At 39.3% G+C, this 17,926-nt stretch overlaps 1 protein-coding gene across 2 annotated transcripts in view; it reads left to right on the plus strand.

Moving 5' to 3' along the window:
• PIP5K1B (phosphatidylinositol-4-phosphate 5-kinase, type I, beta) overlaps window positions 1-17,926 on the plus strand; it is a 315,005-nt gene that overhangs the window by 35,635 nt on the left and 261,444 nt on the right. The window contains exon 2 of one of the 2 annotated variants that reach the window (XM_011948884.1): window positions 1,070-1,226. The exons of the other annotated variant lie outside the window; for it this stretch is intronic. The gene's annotated coding sequence lies outside the window, so the exon portion shown is untranslated. The remainder of the gene's footprint in view (window positions 1-1,069; window positions 1,227-17,926) is intronic. 2 annotated transcript variants of the gene reach the window in all.

Genomic DNA, 17,926 nt, shown 5'->3' on the forward strand with positions numbered 1-17,926 from the left:
GCAGTAGAAATATCCCAGAGCACTCTGCCTTCTTGCTGTCACTGCATAGGTAGAGACTGCCATGGCCAGGGGTCAAGGTGGAGGATAGGAGGATAATGACCCCTAAAAAATGACATTAGCCTGTGACCAAACAGTATCTCGAATTGTCTTGAAAGCCCACCAATCCATTGTAGAATGACCTTTACAAATAGTTTTGCTTGTGTACAACCAGATGAGATGGGGCTGACTCTGAGCAAGGGGATAAAGAAGGGAAACTTGGTAACCAAGCCTGTTCTTTCTGTTCTCTGCCTCCCTCCTCCACGCCTCACCTCTTCTTCTCTTTGGCATTTATCTTCACACTCTCTAGCCCCCCAGTTATCACTTTCTTCTCCATGGGCCCGTTGCATTTTGTTCATGCTGCTGATAGAGTCCTTATCACGTATTACTAATTGAAAGATTTGGGTGGTAGTTGTTGGGGGTGGGGAGAAGCAGGGTAGGTAATCATGACCCTACTCATAAGAAGTTTATGTCTCCTCACTTCTATATGAGTTTCAGAATTGGATGATAATCTTAGCTAAGGTTAGAAGAACATGTGAAGCTGAAATATTACTGAATATTTAAAAATTGTTTTCCACTATTATTTGTTTCCTTGCATGTGGTTTCAGTGACATTATGGATTACATTGGTTTTGGTGGCCTTGCTTGGAATTTCAACACCAGAGAGCCTATATTAAGAAATCCTACATTTAGTGGGAAGTTTTACTACATCACTGGATGTACTATAAGGTCATCTGGTTTCTGATTCTTAAGTTCTATAATATGTAGCACTGTTTCCATGGGAAAGCGCATTCCAAGTTCTAAACAGCTGAGTTTTGGATCTCAGCTCCTTTGAGAGTTGTGGACCACTCACACACAAAATTATCTTTAAATATACAGATAGGTGTATGTAATTTGCGTTGTTTGTAGGACTAACCACTTATTTTTAAGCCCTTATTATGTGTCAAGGGCTATAATAAGAGCCTTCATACATTCACTTGCTCCCCTCCTCACCATGATTCTTTGAGGTAGGCATTATTATCTCCATTTTACAGATGAGAAAGCCAAGGCCCAGCAGAGCTGAGATGTGACTGCAGAGCCGTCCAACCCCAGTCCTCTGACCTTTCTCTGGTGCCTGATACTTCTCAGCATTTGAGGGCCTTTTCTCTTTCTGCTTCATCTCCAAAGGTCCTTCTAGGAGAGAGGTGAAAGGTAATTCTTTTGAAAATACCTATTTTAAAGCAGTATTATTCCCTTCGAGATACCCATTGATTCCCTTTGACGAAGCCCAATACCATGCTGGATCTTTGCTGTGTCTGAGTGGTGTGAATGGGCAGCTATGGGGGTGGCCTCAGGAGCCTGTAGAAAGAGGTACCCCAGGAAAATTTTTTACACAAAAGAACACTATAGCATCTGACTACAAGATTCAAATAAACACACTCAAAATGGTCTGTAGAGAATAGAGTGGTCGACAATGATGGATAGCAGGTTTCTCTCTTTTTAAAAACAGATTTAATTATAGTGTTCACACAAATCTAACTGAAAATATGAGCCAGAATGTTCATTTGTTCACTCACTCATCAGCTATCATACTTTGAATGAACCCACATATATATCAGATTTTGTACTAGGCCCCAGGAGGGTACAAAAGTGGATGAAACATAGTCCCTGCCTTCAAGAAGCTCAGAACCTAGTGGAGAGCAGGCCCAGAAACTTTCAGATCCTCTGATGTGCATTTTAAAAATAGCCCAAATACCAAAACTTTTTTTTTTTTTTGAAACAGGGATGTCATTCTGTCACCCAGGCTAGAGTGGTGCAACTATAGCTTACCGCAGCCTTGACCTTCCAGGCTCAAGCAATCCTCCTGCCTCAGCCTCCTGAGTAGCTGGGACTACATTTGCGTGCCACCATGACTGGCTGATTTTTTATTCTAGTGTAAAGTTGGGGCTATGTGCCCAGACTGGTTTCAAACTCCTGGGCTCAAGTGATCGTCCTGCTTTAGCCTCCCAAACTGTTGAGATTACAGGCATGAGCCAGGCTTGGCCCAAAATGTCTTTTAATGTCAGCTTTGAATGAGCTTTCATAAGAACAGTGCATATGTGTGAGGAGAAATCCCTGTCACATGGTGTTGATTTGGTAAGCAATATTTCCAATATCAGAAAGACTTGGTCAGTATATGTTAATTTGCTAAAACCCACTGGCATATAAGGATGCTGCAGCGGTTGACTTTTCCACATTTGCTCAACCAAAGTGCCAGTTTATTGAAGATGAGTTCCATGTCATGTTTTACTGCCCTGCATGTTAAGACTTGCTTTTCATGACACTAAGACAATGGGAGATTGAATGAGTGGAGTTAAAGAGGCCCCTGTCCTTCCATTGATTCTCCTTGGGTTTCCTGCTGAGTATGGGTTGAGGCTCTGGCCTTCTCAGCTGGGTGCCAGATGAATGTACCAGGAATCCTGTTAGGGTGACGTCTAAGAAGAAGACTCATAAGGCACAATATTGGGAACTCAATCAGAGCTTGTTTCAGGAGGATCACAGCTGAGCTTGATGGAGGTTCCTGGTGATAGGGATTACTTCCTGAAACAATTTGTCTTCCTGAAAAAGGAGGAAGGTGTAAGAACGACAACCACTGATGTATGCAGGAGGTCTGTAGCCTCAGTTGCCATAGATAATGAAGGCTTTGCATGGCCTGGCCGAGGATGGACAATGTTACAAGGTGTACCCACAAACCACAGTGATCTTCATCCTCAAGCTGGGGCATGCCAGGCCTCATTTTTGGAAAGTACATTTTCCATGAGATGTGCTAGCACAATGGGGTTCTATGTGTAATCTGCCTTGAACAAAATAGGTTTCATGGGAGGCCATCAAAAAACAACTTCATCAAGTCTCCTACTCTCCCATTAATATTTATACAGTGGAAAGCATTTCCTCTGTTTTTTGGATGAAAACATATCACGTGGCTATTCTGATTCCTCATATATAATGAAAAACCCCACTTTAATTTGCCAGATACTTAAAATGTCTAGTATCATGGGATAGTTAAAGCTTCCAACTTCATTCATATTTATAACTGCCCTTCCCGTGGCTAGGGCCTGTTGCAGGGAGAGGGGGCTGTGGTTGGAGGCTTTTTCTCTTGCTTATTCAGTAGCTATGATTTCTGGACTGCGGTTAGGGGCTGGGTGGGAAACAGGAAGGAGTGTAGGAAAGCTTTTACTTGGCAGGCGGTATCATAGGAGAGCTCTTTATGTGTTGTGGGTGTTTGGAGTTGATTCTTTCAGTTGTGGGGCCTTTTGTGGGTTCTTTGGAGATACCCTCTCACCTTGTCTCTGGGGGCCTCTCACCTCCAGTTTCCTTGTTGGGGCTGCTACACTCTCTTCAGCCTAATTGCAGACTCCTTCCACAGTCTCTAGAAAGCCCACCAATCCATTCATTCGTACTCCTGTCTGCTGGGTTCTATTGCTGTCCAGGTGGCCCTTGTTGGGAAGACCCTATTATATACCCTGTACATATGCTCATGGTGTGGTCCATGGGAAACACTCACATTTCCTTTGTTCCCACCAACTGGGAGAGGGCAGGCTGCTCCCAGGGCAGCTGTCATTTCCTTTGGCTTATCCAGCCAGCTCTCCAGTTCTTCAGATTTCTTAAGCAGAAGTCCCAAACAAGGTCACAGTGCCTTCCATATCGTAACAGCCTCATGCTCTCCAGGTAGTCCTGTTGAGCCCCCTCACTAGGCTGGAAAGGGGAGAAGCAGGGAGGGGCAGTTACTCTTATCTCTTCCTAAGCTTAGTCCTTTAGGCTAGGACCAGACTGGACTGCAGCCTGCTTGCTTCAAACATTCTCTCCTTTTAGCCACCAACAAACAGTCCAGCCTACTTGTAGCCTCACTGTAGATAAGACGTTTAAGACCAGTGAAAAATGTTTTGGGCTATGTTCTTTGAAAAACTGCATCTAGGCCTGACACTTCACTTTGGAATCTGGTATCTCATCCATCTTTGTGGCTTGTTTGACACTTCCCATTTTGACGTTCTGTAATACCTTCTTGGGAAGCAGGGCTTATCCTTAGCTCTTCGAGATGCACGTGACACACAGCATAGAAAAGGCTCTTGCGAGTAGATAGGAGTGTCCACTTTGCTCCAGCCTCTTCCTCTCCTGCCCTCCATCCTGCTCCAGGACCTGTGCTCCACCTGAACCTTCCACCCAGAAAGCTCCCTCTCTGCTGCCTGCTCCTGCTCTGTGTTGCCAGCTTCTTCTGTTCCTTTAGGATTCATAAATGTTCCTTCCTTAGTAAAGACTTCTTTGCTCAAACCCCACCTAAGTAGATCTCCCCTAATTTTCTGTTTTCTGTTACTGCAATTCCCTTTATTTCCCTCACAGTACATCTTATATTATAAATGATAATGTTTCCAAATAAATTATACAAGCTATTTAGTGTCTTACTCTCACATCAAATGGTAAGCCCCATAAAGGAAAATTCATGTCTGTTTTATTTGGTAATAGAAACCTAACCAGTGCTCACTAAATATATGTTGAATAAATGAATGAAAGCATGAATTAAAAAGTTACCTTTGTTTAAGCTGTTCTTTCGCCAAATGTCTCTCTTCTTTTGTGTTAACTCCTTTTTTTTTTTTTTTTTGTTTGAGACACAGTCTTGCTCTGTCACCCAGGCTGGAGTGCAGTGGTGTGATCTTGGCTCACTGCAACCTCCACCTGCCAGGTTCACGCTACTCTGTGCCTCAGCTTCCTGAGTAGCTAGGACTACAGGCATGCATCACCATGCCTGGCTAATTTTTGTATTTTTAGTAGAGACTGGGTTTTGCTATGTTGGCCAGGCTGGTCTTGAACTTCTGGCCTCAGGTGGTCCACCCACCTTGGCCTCCCAAAGTGTGTTAACTCTTAACAAACAGATTCTTAGTTATATGGCATACACAGAGTTTTGGAAGTACTGAGACAAGGCTTAATTTTTGGTATATTTTTCTGTTCATTATCATCTCCCCTCACCCCTTTCTCTTCTCTCTGTCTCACTTTCTCTTTCGCTCTGGCTCTTTTTCTCTCACTCTCTTCTAACAAGAACTTAGTTTGAGGCAAGGAGAGCAGAGGTGCTATCCCATTTTACAGATACCCACACTAAGGAGAGTTAGCTGTGAGATAACTGTATCTAAGGGGTTAATGGCAAGCATGGCCCAGAGCTCAGCACTTCCATCTCTCTTCTGGTCTTGTCCTCTTTGTGCCTCTCCTGCAGTCCTTCATGTCCCACTGTCCTCTGGCCTTGCAGCAAGGCCTGGCTTACCACTTCCAGATCCTGCCGAGGTGGCAGCAGCCTGGTCTCAGGCTGGAATGGAAAGACTAGTTCCTAGCCCAGAATCTATCTTGCATGGTACATAGCAAGAGAAATTCTCTTCAAGATGCAGCCCCATGAAAGCAGCATGTTTACAGGTAGTAGATCCCCAAAGTTGTCATAGCCTCCCTCCACCCCCTCACACCGGACCTGCCCCTGCCCTCGGCCCACACAGTTGGGGGTTCACGGGCTATGGGAATGTCTTTCTCCTTAGGAATAGAAGCTGGATTCTGAAGGAAGGCATTGGACTTGAACTAGGCTTGGCGATCGCCTTCCCTCTCATTCTTTCCCTGCCTACTCCATAGACGGTCCTAACTCTGGCCACAAGTCAGAGAATTTCACGTTCCTCCCTTAACAAGCTTTACTCCATATAAGGTCCTGGAGGCAGTCTAGACTCCCTGGGCGACTACTTGGGTGTACTTGCTTCAGGAGGAGGAGGAGGAGGCTTATCTCGCATATGCACATTCTTCTGGTGTGTCCTATCTGGTTATTATCAAATTGAAACTGCAGCAGTTGAAGTTTGTTGCTTAATTACTGTCTGTTGATTGTAAAATAATAGACCACCAGTTTTGTGGGTTAGTTATTACTGGTGCATCGTTATAAAGTGTGCACTGTAACATGGCAGTGTTTTCCTTTGTGCTGTCTTTTTGATGAGTATTGTTATTTACACTCATAATAATGCCTTGCATTCGAAATATGCTTCAGAGTTAACACAGCACTTTTATTTTATTATCTCAACTGGCTCTGTTATAAGGAAATACAAGTAGGCAACTAATTTTAGGAGAGTGGGACGTAAAATTTTTATTCTAGATATTACTTTACTATAAATTTTGGCATAATATAGCTTCTTTTTACAGCAAGTACTTATTACTTTAGTTAAAAAATTAGAAGTGAATTTTAAAATTGTATGACTTGCTGTCTTTTAAACCTTCTTGACATAATCCAAAAAGTAGAGTACTAGAAGACATATTCTGTCCAGGGTCATATAAAATCATAATATCTTAGCTAGAAGCCACTCCTCTAGAATTTGATCCACAATATGGTTTAACACTACATTGTAAGGAAATGGATTGTCCATCCCAGAGTTTGCTTAGCATAGAGGCCTCATTTATGTATTTACTTAGGTAAAACTCTTAGAACATAAAATTAACCATTTCATTATGAAAAATGGAGGTGACCACCACCTCTATCTAGTTCCAAGATATTTTCACCATTCCAAAATAAAACCTCATCCTCACTAAGCAGTCACTCCCCATTCCCCACTCCGTGTAGCCCGAGGCAACCCCTAATCTGCTTTCTGTTTCTGTGGATTTAACTGTTCTGGGTAGTTCACATAAAAGGAATCATACAATCTGTGTCATTTTGTGCCTGGCTTCGTTCACTTAGCGTAATGTTTTAAGGTTCATCCACGTTGTGACTTGAGACAGTGCTTCAGTCCTTTTTACAGCTGAATGCCCAATATTTTTAATATCAAAACATTTCTGGGATTATGGAAACTCCATCCCCACAGACACACAGGCCCACCATATCCTTCTTTCCACCATATCCTTCAGGCCCACCATATCCTTCTTTCCAATGACTTCTTCTCACAGCAAGTGTGGGATTTTAGTCCATAATAAAGTACAAATGCTAAAGAAGCATGTGTAGTTATAGCTGTAGTTTGCTGCATTTTACTTTAGACACAGGAAGACGGCTCTAGACAGTTCTATGCAAAGATTACAGGTGATTGTATTCTTCAGACACTCATATCATGAAAGTTTGTGCCGTCATGATTTTTACAGACAGTGCTTAGAATACTCCTGGATTTGTAGTTTTCTTGCAGTAGGCCCCACTCTGAGGCTGGGTTTCAGATTTCTTTTTTTTTTTGAGACAGAGTTTCGCTCTTGTTGCCCAGGCGGGACTACAATGGCATGATCTCAGCTCACCGCAACCTCCACCACCCAGGTTCAAGTGATTCTCCTGCCCCAGCCTCCCGAGTAGTGGGATTACAAGCATGCAGCACCACGCCCAGCTATTTTTAGTAGAGAGGGGGTTTCACCATGTTGGTCAGGCTGGTCTCGAACTCCCGACCTCAGGTGATCCACCCACCTCTGCCTCCCAAAAGCGTGACCTACCACACCCAGCCAGGTTTCAGATCTTTTCTCCAGCCTCTGTAGGTGGCAATGTATGAAGAAAAAAGAATGAGCGTCCGAGGTGGACAGAGCTGGGTTCAAACCCCACCTCTACCACTTGTTAGCCATTTGTCCCTGGGCACATGACTTGAAGTTCCCTCATGGTAAAATGACAATAATAATGTCTACTCATGGTCTCCCAAAGATATCCACATCCTGATTCTTAGAACTTGTAAATGTTACCTTATTTTGAAAAATAGTCTCTGTAGATGTGGTTAAATTAAGCATTTTCAGGGGATTACCCTATATTATTCAGGTGGGCTCTAAATGTTTCACAGGCATCCTAACGAGAAAGAGGCAGAGGGGGACAGAGAGGGACATGCAGGGGAAGGTGATGTGAAGACGTAGGCAGGGAGTGAAGTGATGTGGCCACCAGTCAAGGAGTGCCAATTCTGGCAGCCACCAGGAGCTGGAATGGGTGAGGGACAGAGTCCCTCGGAGCCTCCAAAGAGAGCATGACCCTGCCAGCACCTCAGTTTCAGCCCAGTGATATTGGTTTTGGACTTCTCGCCTCCAGAACTGGGAGAGAATAAATTTTCATAATTTTAAGCCACCAGATTTAGTGTCATTTGTTACAGCAGCCTCAGGAAATGAATGCACTTCTCTTATAAGGTAACATGACCACCTGTAACCACATGTTACAGTTTGTTTTCCTCCTAAAAAGGACAGAAGTCCCTGTGTCAAAGGTGTTTCTCAAACTTTAAGTACAGAGGTGAAGAGTTTGAGAGCAGGGTTTCTCAGCCTTGGCACTACTGACACTTAGGGGCCAGAACATTCTTTGTCGTGGGGCGATACTCTTCCCTGAGGATGTTCGGCGGCATTCCTACTCACTAGATGCCAGTAGTTCCTTCCCCTTAGTTACAACAACCACAAATGTCTCCAAATATTGCCACATGTCAGCTGGGGGACAAAACTACACCCTGTTGAGAAACACCAAGGTAGAGTACAAATTAAGTACAGCTTAATCCCAGCTCCATCGCTAAGTAGCTGTGTGGCCATGGGCAAGTTAGACACCCTCTCCGAGCCCCAGTTTCATTATCTATAAAATAATTGCAGTCCCTATATCACATGGTTGTTGTAAGGATATTCAAATGATGTAATATATGTAAAGCCTTCAGAACAGTGCCTGGCAAATTGCAAAGTATTTAATGCAGGAAAATGGTTATTAACCCATGCTCTGCCATACTACATTGTCACACTGTTTTCCATAGTTTCTGTTAAAGAATTAATGGCCATTGAAAACATTTTCCAAACAGTAACTTCTGTTAGGAAGATGCACATATGTTTTGAAATTAAACATCCTTCCTTCATTGCCCTCCCCTCTCGCCTTTCAGCTCCCCAAGATTTGTATGCGTAGGTTGCCTGTCAGTTATGCTAACTCACTGAACTCTTTATATAATTCCCTGGATAAGCTGTAACAACAAGCAAAACCCCTTCCATCTGTCAGTGATAGTTCTATTATTCCATAATTACAGCTTTCTCCTTGGTGACGTAGCTGTTGCATTCACTTATGAATGTATCAGTGTCTCCATTCAAATGTGTGAAATATTTAGCAGTGTTTAGCAGGTTTTGGTGAAATGTTAGAAAGTGAGTTGAATAGATACCATCATATACTTTTGTAAGGAAGAGGACCGTGCTCCAACTGTGACCCAGGCCACTATATATCCAAACACCGGAGACACAGCAGTAAATAAAATGAAGATCCCTGTTCTCAATGAGTTTGCATTCTAGCACATTAGAATACTTATATGCACAATCAATTAGTAAATGGTAGAGTGTTTAGATAGTGATGAGACTATGGGAAACCAGCAGTTTAGGGAAGGGGGTTCGGAGTGCTGAAGGTGGCACAAGGGGGCAGGTTGTGATATTAGAGGGGACCATTTTTAATCCTTTCATGGGGATAATGAAAATATCTTTGATGTGGATTGAAACCAGTGTTTGTTGATGCACCTCTGCTGGTGACTAATGGTTGGAATTCCTAAGTCTTTCAAAGGTGGTGAACCTTTTGCTCCTTCCCCACAGACTGCCTGGGAGTGCCTTTCAGAGTTAAGCCATGTGGCTTTGGTTTATCCCAGCTGCTGTGGGAATTCTTTATAGAAACGGTTTAGGGATCATTATTGGCAATGCGGTCTCAGGGAAGAAGTATGCCTGGTAGTTATTGTAAAGTGGATGACTTTAGGGAAGTCATGTAAACTCTAAACCTCAGTATTGTTATAACTGTTGTAAGATTCAAATGAAATAATGTATAGAAAGCATGTAGACTTGTATCAAGAGCATAATAAATTATCAGAAAATGTTGGCAGTTATAATTTTATGATTAGCATAAAAGCATATTTCTAAGGTACTATGTAAATATTCATGGCAATTGTCATGTCTTTCTAAAGCATACCTATAATTATCAACTTTTCATTGGCAAACATTTCTTGCATAAACCTTGCGTGCCAAAGAGGGGTCTACATAGAGAACCTATGAATTGATCTCTTGTGAGCTTGGGCTTGGACACTCTTTGAATACTCTGTGCAAACTTTCACAAAGATTGAGATGAGAGAATAAAGGCAGGGAGTAATTTAGGTAATAAAAGTCCAGCTACTAAAAATGCAGTTTTGTAATTCTCATAGATGACTCCAGAGATTGACTTTTCTGGGTAATCATATGGCCCTTCATTTTGTTGGTAGAGATGTACATAGACATTTGTTAAATGATTTTAGAATAGAATGAGTTGCCTAGTTATGCTAAGTGAATTGAGAAATTCCTCAAAGAGTCATGGGCTTCACTGGGAAATGGTCAAGATCAAGGATGGAGCACATCTTGAATTCATTGCTGCACTGCAAGGAAAGTTTGGGAACTAGCAGAAGAGGTAGTTACACAACATTGTGAACATCCTAATGTTTACTTTAAAATGCTTAATTTTATGTTATATAAATTCAGATAATAATTTTCTTAAAAATGGATTTCTGACAGTGCTAGACCTCAAGCTCAGATTCCCTATTTTCCTATCTAATTATTTAAAAGAATTGTTAAAGAATATGATAGCCTTAACATGTTATATATATGGAATACATTTTTTTTTCACATTTTCTTTATTAATGTATTAAAGGTTTTATATTTCAGTATATCCAACATGCTTGTTTGCTCATTTATAAAATTCAGTTCTTCCAGCTCCAGAATTTTATGGTAATAGATTGATTATACAAGTAGAGGCCAAACCTATATCCCCACAGTATCTATTATGGTATCTTGCCCATATTAGGTGCCCAATAAATGTTCACTGAATTGTATGTAGGTTGTTTTCTGAGTTGCCCATAACTTTATAATGTCATACATTAATGCAAGTGGGGTTGAACTTGACAGTGTTAGAGATCTTCAAGTTCAGCTTGCTCTAAGATGAGCAACAAGGCCGAGAAGTTAGGTCACTTACATAGTTAGTGCAAGGGTAGGAGATTGCTTTTTAACTTAACATGTGTAGAAACATGTTAGGTAATTCATTCAGCCATAGCCATTGGAATATGGTTTGGTTTCCTTTTTATTCTTTCTTTCTTTTTTTTTCTTCCTTTCTTTTTCTTTCTTTCCCTACCTTGCTGTCTCCTTTGTGCCTTCTCTTCCTTCTTTCTTTTCCTTTCTCTTCTTTTAGATTTAGGCAACCTGATAATGCAGAAAAATCATGTTTCTAGGGGACTGCAAAGCCCAGATTTCATCTCATCTTTTGCCAGGAGTTACCAACGTATGCTTTAGTCAGTCTTCTCTGGATTTTTCTTACCTCACCTATTAGATGAGAAGGGTAGTGCTTATTTTCAATGGAATGCTCTGCTTTTGAAGTTAATTTACAGAAACTTTTTATTGGTTAAAATTTTAACTCTCTTTCTGCCATATGATGCAGATAGTTCCTTCAATTTGCTTGCCTTTCAGTTTTGTGAAACTGAAAGATTTAATCTCTGAGATTAGTTGTTAGATCTAATATTTTTCCCTATGATTTTGGCTGTTGGCATGCAGAGATAGGTCTTTTCCATCCCACCATTACATAAATTGTACCTTAATTTTCCTCTAGTACTTTTGTGGTTCCATTTTTTACATTTAAATCTTATTGCATCTGAAATTTATTTTTGTATAAGGTGAGAGGTAGGGATCTAACTTCATATTTTCCAAAATGAATAGCCAGTTAGCCAAACTGATTTAAGAATCCATCTTTTTATTACATTAATTTGAAATGCCATATTAATTGTATACTGAATTCCAGCCTTTTTTTTTTTTTAAACATTTTAAAGAACAGAATAGAAGAACAGAATAGGTTTAAATTCCTATAGCTTTATGACACATTTTGATAACACATTTTGATATCTAGTTGTGCAAGCTCTATCTATGTGGTTAAATATGGTTTATTTCCCCCCACATTTTCTTGAAAATTTTTTTATTTTTTATTTTTGTTGAGACCAAGTCTTACTCTGTCATTCAGGCTGGAGTGCGGTGGCATAATCTTGACTCACTGCAACCTCCACCTCCCGGGTTGAAGCGATTCTCCTGCCACAGCCTCCCTAGTAGCTAGGACTACAGGTGTGTGCCACCATGCCCAGCTAATTTTTATATTTTTAGTAGAGATGGGGTTTCACAATGTTGGCCAGGCCAGTTTCGAACTCCTGACCTCAGGTGATCCACCCGCCTTGGCCTCCCAAAGCGCTGGGATTACAGGCGTGAGCTACCATGCCTGGCCCTTCTTGAATATTCTTCATGATTGTTCTTCTATAAGAACGTTAGAGTAATTTTGTCAACTTCTAAACAAAACTGCTAGTGGGATATTAATTGTAACTCCATTGCATTTCTACGTTTATTTGAGGGAACATTGTCATCTTTATAATTAAGCTTTAACATTCAGCAGGATGGTGAATCATTTTATTAATTTAAGTCTTCTTTTATGTTCCATGATTTTTTTTTTTTTTTTTTTGAGACAGAGTCTGGCTCTGTTGCCCAGGCTGGAGTGCAGTGGTGCTATCTTGGCTCACTGCAAGCTCCGCCTCCCGGGTTCACGCCATTCTCCTGCCTCAGCTTCCCGAGTAGCTGGGACTACAGGTGCCCGTCACTACGCCCAGCTAATTTTTTGTATTTTTAGTAGAGATGAGATTTCACTGTATTAGCCAGGATGGTCTTGATCTCTTGACCTCGTGATCCACCCGCCTCAGCCTCCCAAAGGTCTGGGATTACAGGTGTGAGCCACCGCGCCCGGCCGGTGCCATGATTTTTTAATGTTGGTTCTGTACACCTATCTTTTGAATGTATTCTATTTGTTTATACTCTTTCTTTCTTTTATGAATGTGAATTTTTACCCCATTGTATTTTTTTACCTGTTTCTTTCTAGAAATTAGGGAAGCTATTGATTTTTGCATATTGGCTCTGATTTTATTTTCAGGTGATTCTACTGAATTTTGTCAGTGGATTATCATTTCATTTCCAAATAATAATTTTATCTTCCAGTTTACATTATTTGTAATTTTTACTGCTTTGGCTAATACTTCTAGAAAGATATTAAAATAACGGAGGTTATAGGAGGCATCTTTTTTTCTGACTTTAAAGAGAATATCACTAGAGTTTCACTATCATGAATGATTTGTGGTTCTCTTCCTATAGTACTCTGGCAGTGCTAGTCTCTTTCTTTAAATAACGTGTTATCTATATGTGATCTTCTTGATATATAGCAGTTGAACTCTGTGAAAATGGCACCTATATTTACCTGGAACTCTGTCTAAACAGTGACCAGTTGATCTAATAAATAAATATATTTGATTGTGCTTCTCTCTCTGCCTTGCTGAACCTTGAAAGATCTATAAGAAGTAATTTGAAGTGCATCATAATCGTTAGGAAAGTAGATCAAACATTTATGTAATGTAAAGCCTTAATTTTTCATGCAGCATTGTCAAGACCTTAGATGTACAGTGTAACTGAATGGTTGAAGTTTACACTCATACTTCAAAAAAGAAATGTTTTCTTTTTATTGTTTTCTAACTTTGGAGACTGCTTTCCTAAAGAATCCACTTTTGTTTTTATTACTGATCTGTGTTTTTGGATAGCACCATGGCACCTTGAAAGCACATTTATGAGTATACCTCTGCTTACTGATACCACACGAAGTTTGCAAATATCACAAATGTATTAGGTGCTAATATCAAAGGAAGATACTAATTCAAAATGTATTCATGTACTTTCATAGATATAGACCCGTTTTGTTTCTCACTGCTCCCTCATACAAATAATAAGTTGCTCTGTATAAATAATACAAGATTTTTCCTCCTCAAAATGTGGAAAATATTGAAAAACAGAGGGAATATAAGCCTGTTACTAGGGATAACCACTGTTGGTATTTACAGTTGTTTCGTGTCTGAGTAATTGCTATCACACTACATACCGGTTTGTATACTGTCCTTTTATCTAAACATTGCAATCACATGTGTTTTTCCTAGATGATGGAACATTTAAATAAGAAAACTAAACTTATTTAGGCTAGTTGGGCTGTGGGAATCTGAAGTCAAAGGTGGTCTGTGCAACCTTACAAATGGGTGGAGCCAGAGGATGAACTCAGCATGGTTCACCCACAGTCTTCAAATAGTCATTGATCCAGGTGTCCTCAGACAGCCTGAAAAACAATGCTTAGATCATCCTGCCTGACCGCTAGGAAGCTTAAGGTCACCTGAAGAAAATATTCCTTTTCTTTCAGCAACTGGGTGGCCTCTGAAAGCTGGCCCTACTTTGCCATCTTTGATCAGTCGTCTGGCACTGATTACAGACTGTTAACAGGGTAGATTCATTCCTCTTATGCACAAAGAACCATGTGGAGAAGGAGGCTGCATAAATTGTCTTACTCCTAAGACCAAATTCCAGGGACTTTTTAAGGGCCTTTGGCCATGTGTTATTTCACGTAAATATTTTTTAAACATCCCCCCCTCCCCGCCCCATTTGACAGGTCAGCATGTCTCCCTCCATTGTGTAATATTAATTCTAGAAACTTATAGCAGATCCATTTCCATTTCCAAAGCCAAAAAGGGACAGCTTGAATTAGAATTTAATGTGAAGAGTTTGTAAATTGCTTATATTCTTATTTTGTCAGCTTGACACATTTGTGGAAAAAATAGATGTCTAAAAATGTATAGTAGTTGCTATGCAGTCTGCAGTCTGTGTATTCATTCTTCATTTACAGTTTTTGTTTTACAAGGTCATCTGTAAATTAACAGCCTACCAACAAAGATGGTATTGCAAAGAGTAATTTTGAACATCTTTTTGTACTAATCATCTTTGCATTTCAATTAATTGAAAATGAAGAGAATTAGAAAAGAATTTTCTTTTATCTTTCACCTTGTTTGAGGATTCTGATAATGTGTACATATGTTATTCTTCTCTCTACGTGGTTCCTCTATCATTTCTTCTTTGCACCCAACAAATATCTTATATTTTTGCCTGTATTTCCATTTTCTAGAATTTCAGCTTAAAATACTTGTATGTATCTCAATCTTTAGAAGAGATTTAGAACAGCATTGTCTGATAGAAATACAATGAGAGCCACATATGTAATTTTATATTTCATAGTATCCACATTTAAAAAGTAAAAAGAAACAAGTAAAACTAATCTTAATGATATATTTAGCCTAATATATCAAGAATATAGTTTCAACATGTAATCAACTATGAAAAATTAATATATTTTCTATTTTTTATTCAGACTAAATCTGCCAAATCCGGTTTACATTTTATACTTATAGCACATACCAGTTTCGACACGAAGCTTTCATTAGAAATACTTAATCTGTGTTTAGATTTCATAACTTTCATAATTGAAAAAGTAGACTCACATTCCCAAGTTGTTCCAACATACTTAGCAGTTTCCCAAGAACAGAAACAAGCATCAATTTTTTAAAAACTTTAATTACCATTATATAAAATTTAAAGTTCACCCTGTCAGTTACAGGCTTACCAAATACTAAATGGCTGCATGTGGCTAGTAGCTAGTAGCTATAGTATTTGGCAGTATATTTCTAGAATTTTAATTTTCTATTTTAAGAGACAAGATTAGAATTTCAATAAAAAATTACATTCGTGATATGGAAGGTGGCTTAAAAGAAAGAGGTTGGCACTACTGGCCAAGGTAGTAAAACTCAGATAGGAGAAACTTCAGAGACCTACCTTCATTAATCTTAGCTCTGGTTTATCCTGACTGAAGAGAACTAGGGGGCTTCATTATGTTTAAAAAAAATTTAAAAAGGCCTTGAAAAATGTGAGTTCCTACCTCTTTCTCTCTGAAAGAGTCAGTAGAGGAGGATGCTTGTTTTAGACCTTTGGTTATACTCCTGCTGTCTCTTGTAAATTCTTTAATATGACTTTCTGAGAATGCTCTGACAATGTGTGGATACTAAGCCCTTTAAAGGGTGACTGAATATGTGATTTTAAAATTATTTTTAATTTAAAAACTGATACTCATTTAGTTATCAGAAAACATTTACATATGTTTGGAGCAACTGGGTATATGCGTCTACTTTTTCAACTGCAAATTTTATGAAATCTAAATATAGTCACAAGATTCCAGTTCCAGATAAGATGAAGTAAACACAGTTTACTCTGACTCTGCCACTGAGTGCAGCTATAAAACCTGGATAGAATGCATGAAGCAGCTATTTGAGGACCCTGAAAAGTAAACAGTGGCAGGATGATGAGGGGAAATGACCAGAATTGGAAGTTCCACCAAATTGACAAAAGAGGGGGTAAATCTGGTTCCTGTTACTTCACTATGGCCAGAAGTGGAAGTCTCTACAAAGGCTTTGAAAACTACACTGATGTTGGAAACATAACCCACAGAAAGAGGTTTAGAACTTGAAGCCTGAAGCTATTCACGACAATTGCCTGCTAAGACAAAAATAGCAACATTCTCAGTAGGATTGAAACAACACCCAGAGTCTTGTAATACAGTGTTCCACATGTCTAGGATACAACCCAGAATTACTTGGCATATGAAGAACCAGGAAAATTATCCATTTTTATGGGGAAGGACAATTGACAGAGGCCAATACTGAAATGGCAAAGATGTTGGAATTATCTAACAGAGTTTTAAAGCAGCTGTTATAAAAATGCTCAACAAGTAAAAACAATCACTTCTGAAACAAAAAGAAATTCTCAGCAAATGAACACATGATATAAAGAACCAAATTAAAATTTTAGAATTCAAAGATGCAGTAACCACAGTTCTTGAAACTCTTAACTAAGTAGGCTCAGTAACTGAATGGAGGTGAGAGGAAATTCAGTGAATTTGCAGGTAGCTCAACAGAAATTGTACAATGTGAACAACAAAGAAAAAGGATTAGGGGGAGAGGGTAAGCAGAGCCTCATGGACCTGTGGAATAATAATAAAAGATTTAATGTTCATGGCATCAGAACCCCAGGAAAAGACCAGGAAAAAAAGTATGGTACTGGAATAAGATTTGAATAAATAACAACTGAAAAATCCCAAGATTTGGCATAAAGCTACAGATTCAAGAAGTTCATAAAACCCCAGACACAAACCCAAGTAAATCTCACCAAAACACATCATCATCAAACTGCTGAAAACCCAAGACAATAAAAAATCTTGAAAACAGAAGAAAAGAATGCATTACCTATAGAGAAACAATGATTGAATGACTATGTATTTCTCATCGTGGAGAAAGTGATATAACATTTTAAAACTACTAAGAGAAAATAATTGTCAACTTGGAGTTCTATATTCAGCAAAAATATCCTCAAGGAACTTTCAGACATTCTCAGATGAAGGGAAACTAAAAGAATTCATTGCCAGTAGTAGACCTTGTATAAGAAAATTGCTAAAGGAAGTTCTTCAGACAGAAGGGAAATGATGCCAGAAAAGAATTTAGAACATCTGGAATGAAGGCAGAAAAATAGAAATGGTGAATATCTGATAAATACACTAGACTAATCTTCTCCTCTTTAGTTCTCTAAGATATGCATAATGGTTGAAAGAAAACAAGTGTTGTCTGATGAGGTTTTTAATGAATGCAGATGTAATATATGACAACTATAGCATAAAGCAGGGAGTAAGGGGACTTATGGGGTGTTAAGATTTTTACATTCCAGTTGAAGTGGTAAGGTACTCTAAGTAGACTGTTAAAAATTGAGTACAGCATGTGTATTGTAATCTCTAGGGCACTTAGAAAACTATAAAACATATGAAAAAAAACAATAAAGTAGAATACTAAAAAATATGCAAATAACCCAAAAGAAGGCAGGAAAGGGGAAACTGAGGAATGAAAAACAGAAGAAACAAACAGAAAACAAGTAATAAAATGGCATCCCTAAATCCAACCATATCAAAAAGTACACTAGATGTAAATGTTCTGAACACACCAATTAAAAAACAGATTGTCAGAATGGATGAATAC

The sequence above is a fragment of the Colobus angolensis genome, unplaced genomic scaffold (assembly GCF_000951035.1).
Source record: "Colobus angolensis palliatus isolate OR3802 unplaced genomic scaffold, Cang.pa_1.0 Scaffold286, whole genome shotgun sequence".
In the NCBI taxonomy this organism is placed as follows: Eukaryota; Metazoa; Chordata; class Mammalia; order Primates; family Cercopithecidae; genus Colobus; species Colobus angolensis.